At 41.8% G+C, this 12,090-nt stretch overlaps 1 protein-coding gene and 5 non-coding genes across 7 annotated transcripts in view; 1 reads left to right on the forward strand and 5 right to left on the reverse strand.

The window, feature by feature from the left end:
* On the reverse strand, nucleotides 1–74 carry trnat-agu (transfer RNA threonine (anticodon AGU)). Its single transcript has one exon. It is a non-coding gene; the product is annotated as a tRNA-Thr (tRNA).
* The window catches only part of LOC132151859 (uncharacterized), a 387,012-nt gene that overhangs the window by 73,092 nt on the left and 301,830 nt on the right, over nucleotides 1–12,090 (forward strand). The window lies entirely within an intron of this gene.
* On the reverse strand, nucleotides 459–532 carry trnat-ugu (transfer RNA threonine (anticodon UGU)). Its single transcript has one exon. It is a non-coding gene; the product is annotated as a tRNA-Thr (tRNA).
* On the reverse strand, nucleotides 1,121–1,194 carry trnat-cgu (transfer RNA threonine (anticodon CGU)). Its single transcript has one exon. It is a non-coding gene; the product is annotated as a tRNA-Thr (tRNA).
* trnal-aag (transfer RNA leucine (anticodon AAG)) lies at nucleotides 2,227–2,308 on the reverse strand. The gene has a single exon. It is a non-coding gene; the product is annotated as a tRNA-Leu (tRNA).
* Nucleotides 8,142–8,223, reverse strand: trnal-uag (transfer RNA leucine (anticodon UAG)). Its single transcript has one exon. It is a non-coding gene; the product is annotated as a tRNA-Leu (tRNA).

Consider the following 12,090-nt stretch of genomic DNA (forward strand, 5'->3'; position numbering starts at 1 on the left):
AGGCACCACTGGCATTCGAAACCAGGATATCCTGTTTACTAGACAGGCACTTTAACCAACTAAGCCATGGCACCAACTTGCATGTACTCGGTAAGAAAGTGAGACTTAGAGTTTTATAACTCTGGAGGGGTGGCCAGTGAGCATATGTGTTTGTTTGCCAAGCGCCATTAACAGAATGCCAAAAGTAAAGACTCTGTTGGGACTCGAACCCACAACATTTGAATGGCCTCATCTGGCAGTCTAGAAGTCCAATGCGCTATCCATTGCGCCACAGAACCATGTGTGGAGCTTTCTTTTCCTGGCTTGTGCCAGTCCGTTGAATTGTGTTCAGACATTTGGGGAGCGGAAAAGACAAGTTATGTTGGTATCTTTGCAATTGGTATGTGGTTGGAAAAGTGGAGGACCTGTAAGGGTTTCCTTTCCAAGTAAGAACCCACAGAGCAGAGCCACCTGTTAAAAGGCACCACTGGAAATTGAACCCAAGATCTCCTGTTTACAAGACAAGCGCTTTGACCAGCTAAGCCACGGCGCCCTGCTGCATTGTTGACTTGGGTCAGAATTCTTTGGCAGCCGCTGAGGGGTGGTTTGCAAATGAAATCGCATGCTGCTCTGACGTTCCTCTGTAACGCCTGATTGCGCAAAGCAAAAACATGCAACCCAAGGTGGTGTTTGACTACCAGCAAAGACAGTGCTGGGATTTGAATTCAGTATGTCCTATTTACGATGCAAGCTTTAACCAACTAACCCACGGCGCCAACCTGCACACACTCTCCCAGGGAGCGGCTCTTAGAGGATTAAAACATCCAGATAAGAGGCCAACGGCCAGGCTCTACACAGCCTAAAATGTTTTTTTGAAAACTGATTCGGGGTGTCCAGCTAGCCTCTGGGTTTGTTGGCCAAGTGCCATTAGTTAACCTTTGAATGGCCTCATCTGGCAGGCTAGAAGTCCAGTTTGCTATCTATTGTGCCACAGAGCCTATCAGCAACTGTTGACCTGTTCAAAAGAGCGTTAGCATTATCAGGATGTGGTTTGGAAATGGAATCGCCTGCTGCCTTTGCTATCCCTGTTTGCAGTCCGATCTCAGAAAAGCACATGCTTGAGGCACACAAGGGATGCTAAAGGCACCGCTGGGATTTGAACCCAGGATCTCCTGTTTACGAGACAGGCGCTTTAACCAACTAAGCCACAGCGCCAAGCAGAGCACTAGGAAGGTGAGTTAGTTGATCAAAACATCCAGCGGTGAGGACAAAGGTCCACGGGCTGGTCAGCTTATGAGATTTTTCACAACTTTCTGTTGCCCGAGGACCCTAAATCCAGTGCCTTAGACCACTCTGCCACGCTACCAGAGTGAGAGCTCCTGGAGCCTTAATCCAGCGCCTTGGACCGCTCGGCCACGCTACCCGGTGCGCCTGTGCTCTCTGGCTCGCTACGACCGGTGGAAAGCCGCCCCGATGCTGACTTGGTCGAAATGCTGCATTCTAATCCGGTTTGCGTAAAACAAATCTGATCCCTAGCAGGTTAGGGCTTGCGGAAATGTTGCTGTCACAGCAAGTCTGAGGTGAGTTCTGAAAAAAAGATCAACACAGGATTGACTAAAATTGTCAGCAATGAAACTTCCAGTAGTTACTTAACCACAGAGGAGAACAGTGCACTAGGAGCTGGACCAAGTCTGACTGCTTTAACAGAAAGGAGATAGGTTTAGCACCTGGCCGCTGAAAGGGAAAGTGTACTCTCACCATGTTTTCAGAACCTTCATCGAGTACACACAGGGCCTCTGTAATTTAAATCACAGTTGGCAGCGGTAGGTCAAACCCACGCTACCAGAGAGACTGGACCCTAAATCCAGTGCCTTAGACCACTCTGCCACGGTGAGAGCTTCTTTCCATTCCCTTTTTTTGCCTTCCACCTTCCGGGAATAGAGGCAACGCTACCACACTAAGCCCTTATCAATGAGTAAAACTGGCTGTTTCCATCCTTTTGCCTACTTATTGCTTTCCACTGTTATTTTATTCAAGTGATTTTTCCTGTTTTGAAGTAACTTCACTTTGATTGTAAACTATTGGTGTCCCTGCTTCAACACGGTGCATCTGCAAGAAAGGAGCAGAGGCCGTGACAGGCTTTCAGCACCGACCTGGCTAAAAAGCAAGGAATGTAAAAGTGGCTGAATTTGGACGTTCACACAGCATCACTTTGCGCAGCCAGTGCAGTCTTCTAAAAAGACATACTGGCAGCGGTGGGATTCGAACCCACGCCCCCGAAGAGACTGGAGCCTTAATCCAGCGCCTTGGACCGCTCGGCCACGCTACCCTGTGCACATGTGCTTTCCAGCTCGCTACGACTGGTGGAAAGGCCGCCCCTTATGCTGACTTGGCCGAAATGCTGCATTCTAATCCTGTTTGCGTAAAACAAACCTGATCCCTACCAGGTTAGGGCTTGCGGCAATGTTGCTGTCACAGCAAGTCTGAGGTGAGTTCTGAAGAACAGATCAACACAGGATCGACTAAAATCGCCAGCAATGAAACTTCCAGTAGTTACTCAACCACAGAGGAGAACAGTGCACCAGGAGCAGGACCGAGTCTGACTGCTTTATCAGAAAGGAGATAGGCTGAGCACCTGGCCGCTGAAAGGGGAAGTGTACTCTCACCATGTTTTTAGAACCTTCATCGAGTACACACAGGGCCTCTGTAATTTAAATCACAGTTGGCAGCGGTAGGTCGAAACCACACCACCAGAGAGACTGGACCCTAAATCCAGTGCCTTAGACCACTCTGCCATGCTACCAGGGTGAGAGCTCCTTTCCATTCCCTTTTTTCGCCTTCCACCTTCCGGAAATAGAGGAAACGCTACCACACTAAGCCCTTTTCAATGAGTAAAACTGGCTGTTTCCATCCTTTTGCCTACTTTTTGCTTTCCACTGTTATTTTATTCAAGTGATTTTTCCTGTTTTGAAGTAACTTCACTTGTTTGTAAACTATTGGTGTCCCTGCTTTAACACGGTGCATCTGTAAGAAAAGAGCAGAGGCCGTGACAGGCTTTCAGCACCGACTTGGCTAAAAAGCAAGGAATGTAAAAGCTGCTGAATTTGGACGTTCACACTAGAGGATGACACGGGAGTGGATTTTCACTCCTGTCCCGTCCCACTCCCATAGAAAGAAATCTTGTCCCGTCCCACTCCCAGACCAAAGTTTAAAAAATAATCCCATCCCATCCCGCTCCTGGTAAATTGACTCCCACTCCCATCCCGCTCCTGTTTAAACTGACTCCCGCTCCTGTACCACTCCCATATATTTTTTTCTTCAATTAGTGTTTAGTTAATACATAGAATTTGATTTAATCTTCTCTCTATCCTGTTTTAGACCAGCTGCTGAGCCCTTATTTCTAGATTTTCTCCAGAAAATGGAAGACAGCAAATAAAAGAAAAACAGTACATAGTTCACACCATGTCTACAGTAGTTTAATAAACTCAAACAGCACATAAAAGCTGCATTTTACTCATTTATTGTTGAGTAAACAATACATTTATAGTTTACATTTATAGTTTTTTTTAATTACATGTTAACGATTTTCATCAATTATGCTCTTGCATAATGAGTCCATCTTAGTTATATGTTGCTGTGTAGGAACAAAAGTGCATCTACATTTTCTGGATTGAGGGTAGAACGCCTCTCCTCTATCAGTCTTCCCGCAACACTGAAGCTACTCTCAGAAGGAGTACTTGTTGCGGGGATAGCTAGCAGCCTCTTGGCAACTGGTACGAGCCCACCTTACATCTCCCGCCAGAAGTCAAGAAGACACTGGAAACGTGTCAACTTAGTTTCACTCATGTATTGCAGCACCAACTGGCGACCATGTGACTCCATATCACCACTGCCCTCCTTCCTCTCCTCCTCTTCTACACAACTTGCAAAGAAGTTGGATCTTCAGGAAAAAAGACAGATTCTTATAGAACATTGTCATTTACAATCTAGTTCTTTGTAGTTTAACATACTCAATTGTCTAACACACCTATATTAAACATTACCTATAAGGTAATCCTCACACCTGTCTTGTATGTGTGTTACTTTAAATAAATGAAAGTAAATTTTGTCATTTGCTCTGCACATGCTGTTGATGCTAGTGTTATTCACCCTCTTTCTCCACAAGGCCTCTCACTCTCTCCTCTGTCCTTGCCATTTCTGTGAGTGCTGTCAGGGTGCTGATGACCTCTTCATACTCCTGCCTGTTGAGAGTTTTCCTTAAGAAACTCCTCAGGCTAGGAGAGAGAGCTGTGGCTACCTTATGGTACAGGTGGACTTTGAATTTCATCTCCACTGCCTGGGCTAACTTCCCTTTCAGCTAGGGGAGGAGGAGCATGATGATACACGCAACATCATTGCACTGTGCTTATGTTTGCTACTTGAATGACCACCAACTAAATGAAAATCAGAAATGTATTGTATTACCTCTTTTACAATCACACTGTCTCCATCCTGGATCGACAAACCCCTCAGTAGAGTAGCCTCGGTCGGGAGGACAAGGTGAAGGGTAGGTGTCTGATCAGTGGAGAGAAGCCTGGTAGCCTCATCGAAAGGTTTCAGGAGTTGGATGATGTCTTCAAGAAGTTCGCAGTCTATGTTGTTGAGGTAATGGAGCTCGTTTCGGCGAAGCAGGATGTCATGCAGCCTCCCAGATCTCAGAGCATCATTAACAGATTGGAGCATTGCTAGTCTGGTATTCCACCTCGTCTCCACAGATTGCTTCAGTGACTTGTCCAGTGCTTTTTGCAACCTAAAATATAAAGAGATTGCACAAGAAAAGTTGATGTTACGGTGACATAATTCCAATTCATTGGCCTCTCTTTTGGGAAAACAACATTTATTTAAAAAAGAGAGATTTATTTAAAATTGAGTAAAAAAAAAACAAAGACCTGTGCAGGTATAAATTACAGTAGCTTATTTTTATTTATATATAGACGGTTTCATCGGGCGCACGCGCCTGGCCCTAAGTTAACTTCCGGTCTGTGTTGTGTATATCGGTCTGGCTGCGGTGCCTTCTACAAACGCAGTTAAAGTCAAGGTGATGAGTAGACTGATCAGGTGGTTGTTCTGTGGGATGTGTTTCCCATACATTTATTTATTTTTGGAGACTCACCACAATTTTAAAACTGATCGATTTTCAAAAAGGCTTTGTTGAATAAACATGAATAACGTTATGTACTGCACGTTTAATAATAATAATTCCTTACATTTATATGTTTAAATATCAAAACGAGGCACAGGTGTTTATATATCGTTGTATTTCTGAAGGAAGACTTGCATGTAATATGCCTGATAAAACAGCGTGTGAGCGTACCAGCTCTGCTTTGTTTACAGCTGTTACTGGGGAAACCTCTATTTCTCGCGCTTTATGTCTATGCTTTAAAACATCTCCTGCTGGAAAAAAAATGAATTTGCATTTTCATTAAGTCCGCCTGATCCACGCAGCAAACATATTTTGTTTGTTATCAAAAAATATCTACTCTAGAGGGACTTGGCTGTTGTTATTGATTCTATTTGGAAGTCTACCGGAAGTTAAGTTAGGTCCACAAAAGCACGCATGCACTTTTGTGGTTAAGTGACTACTGAAAGTTTCATTGCTGACAATTTTAGTCAATCCTGTCTTGATCTGTTCTTCAGAACTCACCTCAGACTTGCTGTGACAGCAACATTGCCGCAAGCCCTAACCTGCTAGGTATTAGAGGCTGACATTTTTTCGGGAATCCCACGGGTCACGGGATTCCCGTGGGATTCCTGCAGGATGGGAGTAATCTTTGCTATTAATCACGGGATTTGGACGGTACAGGATAAATGGTTAACGGGAGCAGACGGGAGCGGGAATCAACCAATGGCAAAGACGACAAAAAAAGAAAAAAGTAAATGCAACATTTTGTAGTTTCCTTTTAATACGCCTAAAATGTAACGCAATTAAAAAATAACTACACGACCCAGCCGTCCCAGAAGCCATCAGTGCTTTTTGTCACGGCTTCCCGCTGGAATTCAAAGAGCAGTGATGGAGGGAGCTAACAGCCGCGGAGAAGTCGATGTGGTAAAAAATGATTTACAGCGTAAAGTCAGAAGTAATGACATGTCTATTAAGTTCACAGAACTGGTCGGAAAGTCTGAAATATTAATTAAGTTTATGAGAGTAGAATGTGATGGTGATAGCACAATGTACGCTGCTTTTAAGACATGCTTAGTCTTAGTCAAGTACCCAAGTGATTCAGGGACGGGCAGTCTGAAGAGGCACACTTGCAAGGCAAATTCACATCAGAAGGACTGTGGAGAGAATCCTTCTGGTATCTCTCTCCGTGTGTCTGTCTGTCTCTCAAATCAGATCATCTTTATCCACAAGGCATATGTAATTAATATTGCTTATTAATGATAAAATTGGGAAAAGTATGAGAACAGAGTGCAACAGTAACAACAAAAAACATGTTTACAAGAAAAATTATACAATAAGAGAAATCTATCAATAAATACAACAGTAGCCATGTGTGTGTCACTGTCCCTTACTGTACTGCACATCAGTTTGTTGCAGGCAGCTGCATTTGCTGCTCTCTGTGTCGGAGGCAGTTTTACTTTTTTGATAGATTAAGGAAAACGTTTCATAAAAATTTCAAAGTTTTAAAAATAGTTTTCATATTTTCATATCTTAGTGTCCTCCTGTGCTGATATGCATTAAGCATATGTGTAAACACTGTATGTTTTGTCCTAATATAGTCAGAAACATTTATTGAAAAGTTCTCTGTTCAGTTACAGGACCGTTAGTCATTCTGTTTTGATGCTCTTATATCTGGGCTTTTTTTTGCAAAGCTTTTGTGTTGGTCTTTTTTTAATCTTTTTTTTTTTTTTTTACCTCACACAGGAATTTGGCATCCTGAGCAAACACACCGCTTTTGTAACGGATAATGGCTCAAATGGGGTTGCAGCATTCAAGGATTATGTCCGACTCTCCTGTGCTGGCCATAATATCGACTTAATCTTAAAACATGTATTTGACCACTTGGACGAGGACAACCCAGTGCACAGCAACATCATCAAGCTGTTTAAGGACACAAATACCCTTGTCACACACTTCAAAAGAGCAGGGTATTAGAACCTTCATCGAGTACACACAGGGCCTCTGTAATTAAAATCACTGCTGGCAGCGGTGGGATTTGAACCCACGCCCCCAGAGAGTCTGGAGCCTCACGCCCCACTACCCTGTGTGCCTGCGCTCTCCGGCTCGCTACGGCCGGTGGAAAGGCCGCCCTGATGCGGACTTGGCCGAAAAGCTGCATTCTAATCCTGTTTGTGTAAAACAAACCTGATCCCTAGCAGGTTAGGGCTTGCGGCCATGTTGCTGTCACAGCAAGTCTGAGGTGATTTCTGAAGAACAGATCAAGACAGGATAAACTAAAATTGTCAGCAATGAAACTTTCAGTAGTCACTTAACCACAGAAGAGAACAGTGCCCCAGGAGCAGGACTGAGTCTGACTGCTTTAGCTGACAGAAGATAGGCTTAGCACCTGGCCGCTGAATGGGAAAGTGTACTCTCATCATGTTTTAAGAACCTTCATCAAAAAGCAAGGAATGTAAAAGCGGATGAATTTGGACCTTCACGCATCATCACTGTGCGCAGCCACAGCAGTCTTCCAAAAAGATGTACTTGCAGCGGTGGGATTCAAACCCACGCCCCCGAAGAAACTGGAGCCTTAATCCAGCACCTTGGACCGCTCGGCCACGCTACCCTTTGTGCCTGCGCTCTCCGGCTCGCTACGACCGGTGGAAAGGCCGCCCTGATGCTGACTTGGCCGAAAAGCTGCATTCTAATCCTGTTTGTGTAAAACAAACCTGATCCCTAGCAGGTTAGGGCTTGCGGCAATGTTGCTGTCACAGCAAGTCTGAGGTGAGTTCTGAAGAACAGATCAAGACAGGATTGACTAAAATTGTCAGCAATGAAACTTTCAGTAGTCACTTAACCACAGAAGAGAACGGTGCCCCAGGAGCAGGACTGAGTCTGACTGCTTTAGCAGAAAGGAGATAGGCTGAGCACCTGGCCGCTGAAAGGGGAAGTGTACTCTCACCATGTCTTCAGAACCTTCATCGAGTACACACAGTTCCTCTGTAATTAAAATCACAACTGGCAGCGGTGGGATTCAAACCCACACCCCCAGAAAGACTGGAGCCTAAATCCAGCGCCTTAGACCTCTCAGCCACGCTACCAATATGACACTTTCTTTCCATTCCTTTTTTCTCCTTTCCTGTGCGCCAGCGCTCTCCGGCTCGCTACGACCGGTGGAAAGGCCGCCCTGATGCTGACTTGGTCGAAAAGCTGCATTCTAATCCTGTTTCTGTAAAACAAACCTGATCCCTAGCAGGTTAGGGCTTGCGGCAATGTCGCTGTCACAGCAAGTCTGAGGTGAGTTCTGAAGAACAGATCAACACAGGATTGATTAAAATCGTCAGCAATGAAACTTTCAGTAGTTACTTAACCACAGAGGAGAACAGTGCCCCAGGAGCAGGACCGAGTATGACTGCTTTAGCAGAAAGAAGATCGGCTGAGCACCTGGCCGCTGAAAGGGAAAGTGTACTCTCACCATGCTTTCAGAACATTCATCGAGTACACACAGGGCCTCTGTAATTAAAATCACAGCTGGCAGCGGTGGGATTCGAACCCACACCCCCAGAGAGACTGGAGCCTAAATCCAGCGCCTTAGAACTTTTTTTTTTTTTTTATTAAAGAAATTTCAATCAATAAAGTACAATAGATTAAACACAAGCAATAGAAAATACAGAATTTATTCTATACACATCTCTACATTACACATCTTTCCTTTACATAGATAATTTAAAAATCTCCTTCACTTCCTGGCAGCTTCCACATTAAATCATTTAAAACACAATAAACTTTTGGGGTAAAAACATCATAAAAATAATCCAACATATTTACACCTTTAAAGTACACATACAGCCTTTCAATATATAATTCGGTTTTCCTTTTAAACACAGTCCAAACATCCAACACAATGATTTCCTTTTTAGCCAAAGTTCTTCTCTCCCACATTGCAGTTTTCATTAGCATTACACACAGACTAATAAAATTTTTGTTTTGACACTTTTTTTCCCAACCAAACATCACCACTCTGTTCCATTCCATTACATTTTCATCCCAGTCTTCAGTCACATCTTTAATTAAACATTTACATTTTCTTAAAAATTCCTCCAGTTCTCTACAATATAAAAACATATGTAAAATCCCCTCTTCCTTTTCCTGGCACACTTTACACAGAGCATTTTCTTCCCTTCCTATTTTATTTAAAATAACCTCAGTAAAAACCACTTTATGCCTTATAAAATACTCCAAACATCCCAATTTAGTTTCCACACACTTCCCTGTCATGTTTCTCCATATACACTCTTTTTTTAAATCTTTGAATTTCTGCATCCAGTATCCATTTGCAATAGGCTCTTTAAAAACACCATCTCTAAAAGAACAATAAATCATTTTCAGAGTACATTCTTTAAAATCATACAGTTTTTCCCCTAATTTCACGTAAATACCTTTCTCTTTTGGCTCTCCTTCCATGAATTCTATTCTTTTAATCCACTCTTTGGGTATTGCGCTTTTAATGATTTCATATTTATTTTTTATTACTTGTTCACTGTAATCCTCTTTTGCCTCCTCCATTGCATCTACAATAAATTGTGTCGGTAAAAAACCTTCTTTAAATTCATACAATACATCTCTCACTCTTGTTATCCCCACTTCCATCCATTTCTTTAAAAAAAAACCTTTGTCTTGTTTTAAAATGTTTTGGTTTAAGAACAGAGGTTGATTTAAAATGTTTTCTCTCCCATGTGGATCAAACTCAACTTTATCTAAAAATTTTCCCCAAGCACTTAAAATTTCTCTATAAAACTCTGGTAAATTTTCTGTCATCCAATTCTTCGTTTTCATCCATAAAATTCCATCCCCCATGTTAAAATCCCCACATTTGTTTAAAATATTTCATCGTCTTTTTCCACTCTGGTTTGTCCTCATCTTGTAGGTATTTCTTCACTACTTTCACTCTCAAACTATTTTTCCTCTGTTCCACATCTATTAAACCTAAAACCCCCTTCTCTACCGCCCCTAAAATCGTATCAAAAGCTATTCTTGCTGGCTTCCCCTCCCATAAAAAGAAAAACATGTTTTCAAGAAAACATTTCTTCAACCTCTTTTCTGTCCACAATGGCATATCTGATACATACAAAACATTCCATAACTTAGACACCATTAAAACATTCAATACTAAAACCTTCCCTTTTAAGTTTAAAGTTCTTAATTTCCAAAAAATTAACCTTCTCTCTATTCCTGTTACTAGTTCCACCCACATTTCATCTCTTACTTTCATCTCATTTTTACCCATTAAAATTCCTAAAATCCTAATTTCTTCCACTTCCTTAAAATTAAAACTATCCTTTAAAACCATTGCTTTACCAAATGTCATATATACCGTCTTTTCTTCATTTTCTTTACTCCCAGATCCTTTAAAATATTCCTCTACAACATTCATAACTTCTTTGATGCTCTCCTTTCCTTTTACTATTATCGTTGTGTCATCAGCATATTGAAAAACCTTTCCCTCAGCCTTATTTTCCTCAATTTCAATTCCAATTATTCCTTCTTTTTGTTTTATGGCCAATCCTAACGGTTCCGATAAAAGTGAATATAATAAAGCGGACAACCCTGTCTTATCGATCTTGTGATTTTAAAACATTCTGTTAAAAACCCATTACATTTTATTCTCGTTAAAGCGCCCTTATATAAAATCTCAATCCATTTGATAAAATCTCCCCCAAAACCAAATTTCTTTAAAACATCAAATAAATACTCGTGTTCAACCCGATCAAATGCTTTTTCAAAATCTAGACTAATTATGTAACCATCTTCATTTAGTTCTTTCATATACCATATTGTGTCTCTTATACTCATTGTTATGTCCGCTATATCCCTTCCCATTTACTCCGTATGCTTGGTTTGTTTCGATTATACTTGGCATTACTTCCTTTAACCTGTTTGCTAAAACCTTCGATAAAATCTTAAAATCTGTGTTAAGCATTGTGATCGGCAGAGGTGGAAAGAGTACAAAAATATTCAACTCAAGTAAAAGTACCATTACATTAATGAAATTTTACTTAAGTACAAGTAAAAGTACCAGTCTAAAAATCTACTCAAGTAAAAGTAAAAAGTAGCTCATTTAAAATTAACTCAGAGTAAAAATTACTTAGTTACATTTTAACAGTGGGAGGGAGTCAAAAATAAGACAGGCCAAGGTTTTCAAACTCAGTTCCTGGAGGGCCACAGTCCTGCACAGTTTAGATATAACCCTAAAAACCCGGATCCAGTACGTATCCACGGACCTCTACATCCCTGAAAGACAGCGGAGACCAGGACAACTAGAGCCCCAGATACAGATCCCCTGTAAAGACCTTGTCTCAGAGGAGCACCAGGACAAGACCACAGGAAACAGATGATTCTTCTGCACAATCTGACTTTGCTGCAGCCTGAAATTGAACTACTGGTTTCGTCTGGTCAGAGGAGAACTGGCCCCCCAACTGAGCCTGGTTTCTCCCAAGGTCTCCCAAGGAGTTTCGGTTCCTTGCCGCTGTCGCCTCTGGCTTGCTTAGTTGGGGACACTTCATCTACAGCGATATCGTTGACTTGATTGCAAATAAATGCACAGACACTATTTAACTGAACAGAGATGACATAACTGAATCCAATGATGAACTGCCTTTAACTATCATTTTTGCATTATTGACACTGTTTTCCTAATGAATGTTGTTCAGTTGCTTTGACGCAATGTATTTTGTTTAAAGCGCTATATAAATAAAGGTGACATTGACAATAATAAAACATTTGGGCTGTTACCAGGCAAATCAGTATCAACAAACTCATCTTTTAATGCAGAGGAAATGCAGAAGTTTCATTGGAAGTGGCATTTAGATGTATTACAATGTTTAGTGCAGGACAAGAATGCATTTAACCTGCAGTAACAAATGCATGAATAATGTTTTGATATACAAGACATAAAATGTTGAATACTC

The sequence above is a fragment of the Carassius carassius genome, chromosome 1 (genome assembly GCF_963082965.1).
Source record: "Carassius carassius chromosome 1, fCarCar2.1, whole genome shotgun sequence".
Lineage (NCBI taxonomy): Eukaryota > Metazoa > Chordata > Actinopteri > Cypriniformes > Cyprinidae > Carassius > Carassius carassius.